Raw genomic sequence first — 3,360 nt, 5'->3', positions numbered from 1 at the left:
TGTAGAGCCTGTAAGGGGGAGGAAGACGCTGGTGGGTGTGGGGCCCCCGGCTTCTGATGAAAACAGCCTGTCAGGAAGCACTTATTCCAGAACCTCCCACAGGTTTGCTGGGAGGAAAATCAATCATTTCACAACTCGGTGCAGCTTAAGGTTTCATTGTTAGGCCTTAAGCATGACCACCACACTGGATTCCAGATCAGAGTTTAGTGCTGCAAGAAGTGTCTTTGTGCCTCACCCTGCCTGAGCCAGAGGGGCTGATTCACCCATCTATGGACATGAGTGCTCTGTAGCCCTTGGCTTAGCATCTTACTGCTCAAGAGCTGTCCTCCATGACCTTCTGAGGACAAATGTGTTGTCACATGATTTTGCTGCTTTTCCAGAATCTTCCTGCCTCCAAGGTGCCCTGGCCGCAGGGAGGAGTTGCTGCTTTCTGGCCTAGTTTCCCATACAACGTTTTCCTCAGTTAGGGAAATCAGGAGGTAAACATTTTCTTAATTTTAGAAAGGAATCACTTGTCTTCCTCAGTCGCCGGCCCGGCCTTGCTTTCTGTGGAGCTGTCCGGGGTGCTGTCACCAGTGCTTCTGTGGGTGACGCCATTCGCTGTCCCCTCCTGTCAGTCTCATCCTCTGCGTAGCTCAAGATCAGACTCTGTTGCCAGCTCATTAGCATCTTTGGAACTCTGATCTTGACATGAATGCAGTGAGCTCCGTAGCCATAGCTGTTAATCCTGGGGATGCCTTTCCCGGTTAGCTGAACTGAATCTTCTGATCTGTCTGAATCCCAGAGGGGATTGTCACGTTGATTGTCTAGCACAACACTTGAGGTCTGACTTTCCCCCAAGAATGGCCTGAGCTGCAGAAATAAAGAGGTGGGAGTGGATGTATGAGCTGTTCCTCTGGAACACAGGGCTTTTCTGCACCCTGCACGTGGCAAAATTTTCTTTTTCCCACAGGCATTCTCACAGTCAGGCCATCCTCGACTCCTGCAGGCCCCAGGATCGCCACCCGCTTCTGCTTGGCTTTTCCCACTCTCCTGCAGATCACGCAGGGAGTCGTGATGATAGAGCCACGACCACCACATCTCCCACACCTGGAGCGCATTACAAAAGGATAGGTGTTGGTGATTTCCATGCCGGAGCTGCCGCACTAGTGGCAGTGCTGCACCTTGGTGCCAGGCTCATTCCCCTTTCTGTCCCAATGCTCACATGTGTCCGTGATGTTCACAGTGAACCCCTTGTTGACGCCCTTGGCCGCCTGATTGAATGTCAGACTGCAAGATGTATTCCTGAGGCTGATCTAAGAGCCCTGGAAATCTCCAAATGAAGATGAGAACTCCCCAAAGATCTTTCGGAACAACTCCTCAGGGTCAACAGTGGGGCCACCTCTCCAGTAGTTCTGCCCAGGGCTGCTGGCCCCTAGATCAATCCAAGGGGAGGCATAGGCATCCTACTGTTTCCTCATAATCTCCTCACTCAGCATCTCATAGGCTTCTGCCAGCTGGAAGAACTTCTTGCTGCTTCCTTATTCATGTCATGGTGATATTTCTTGGCAAGCTGGTAATAGGCTTTCTTGATATCTTACTGGCTGGCATTTTGAGGCACTCCTAAAATCTGGTAATAAGCTTCTTTGGCTAAAAGGGCACTTGTTATACAATTTCTTTCGGTACTTCTGTACTAAGTCAAGTGAATCAAGTTGTAATTGCCTTAACTAACATTCCAACAAGCTTTCAAAGGTGTTATTGCTAACAACCTTGGAATCTGAAAGGGTAAAACTATTTTCTTACCTAAGAAGGTAAAGGAAATCACTAAATGTAAATCTAGTAGTGATCAAGAAGATGTTAGCAAATCAATTCTTAGAATCAATTATTTTATAAGCATACTTTCAGTGTGTGACTTTCTAAACAAAATAAGGAAAATGTCAAATCTTATAGAAACAGATTTAGAACTAAAAATACATTTTAAAAATAAATAAAAAGTAGGTGAATTTTTTGAGACATGAAAAATGAAGAAAAAGGATGTAACTAATTTAACATCTGAATACTTACATTTTCTCAGTCACTCATTTAGGACTTACTTTTTATAACTGTTTTAGCCCCACTTATCCACAGCATTGGATAGCAATGGATTCTGTTCTTAAGACTTTTTCCTTAAAATATAATTTGCTAATAGAATTCCTTGATTCTCATGTTGTTCCTACATGAGGTATTTCCATGATGAGATCATTTGTTCCTCTCCTTTTCTATTTGTGTACACAATTTAAAAGACTCATTACCTTTGTAATCATGAAGTATTTAAATATGTTGTTCTCAACATCTTTTCTCATTTAGCAAAGGACTTGATTAATTGTCTTTTATTTTCTTGATACTTCTTCCTTCTATGCCACAGGCTTAATAAAATACAAACTATTATTTTTTGCTGGGAAGCTGTGGTTCTACTTAGAGATGGAAGCAATTATTCATCATGATTGCCATCTGCTTGTTCAGCCTCTAAAAAATCTTTATGCTAAAATTATGCCTATCAATGTAGCAGTGTAACACCTTTCACATGCTAAAAACAAAATGAAACAGAATGGAGACAAGTGTATGCTAAAAATTTGCAGCATCTTTCTAATCTCTTTAATTAATCTGTTCTCCTTTGGCCAATGTGTTTCTTTCTATTGAATTTTATTTTATATTTTTATGAATACAGAGAGCAGATCTCATGTATTTCAAAAGAACAATTCTAAGAATTTAATAACACTCCCCCACCTCCCTCTTTCCTTCCTTTGTCTCCCTACAATTCTTATAAAAGCATAATATAAATCCACTCTATAATCACAGGCTTAATAGGCCAATAACTGTAACATCAGCAAGTGAAAAATAGGAGGACCACAATTCCGCAGGAGTATAAATTAGGACTAAAACAACAATAAAATCACAAGTCTGTTTCATTCCTATACATTTTTTTATTCTATATTGACTACCACGTATGATATTTGTCTTTTTGGGGCTGGTGTATTTCATTGAAAATAATGTTTTCCAGTTTCATCCATTTTGTTGCAAAAGACAGGCTTTCATTCTTTTTTATGTATTTCATTGTGTATAATTACCACAAAGTCTTTCTCCAGTAATTAGAGTCATACATTTGTTATCTATTATGAATTGAGATGAAAATAAACATGGAGGAGGAAATAACTCTTTCATGTACTGATTGCATGTCATTTGGGTAAATTCCCAGCAATGGGATAGCTTGGTAATATGGCAGATTCATTTTCAGATTTCTGAGGAATATCCATACTGTCTTCTATAACAGTTGTACTAGTTCCCATTATCATCAACAGTGTATTCTTGTACTCCCCCCCCCACACACATATTCACGAACAT

The 3,360-nt window shown here is 40.9% G+C and overlaps 1 pseudogene; it reads right to left on the bottom strand.

The window, feature by feature from the left end:
* Positions 1-472: 472 nt before the first annotated feature.
* Positions 473-2,321, bottom strand: LOC133775068 (dnaJ homolog subfamily A member 3, mitochondrial-like; annotated as a pseudogene).
* Positions 2,322-3,360: the final 1,039 nt, after the last annotated feature.

Source organism: Lepus europaeus, chromosome 16 (assembly GCF_033115175.1).
Source record: "Lepus europaeus isolate LE1 chromosome 16, mLepTim1.pri, whole genome shotgun sequence".
NCBI classification, from domain to species: domain Eukaryota; kingdom Metazoa; phylum Chordata; class Mammalia; order Lagomorpha; family Leporidae; genus Lepus; species Lepus europaeus.
This window is presented reverse-complemented; position numbering and strand designations above follow the sequence as displayed.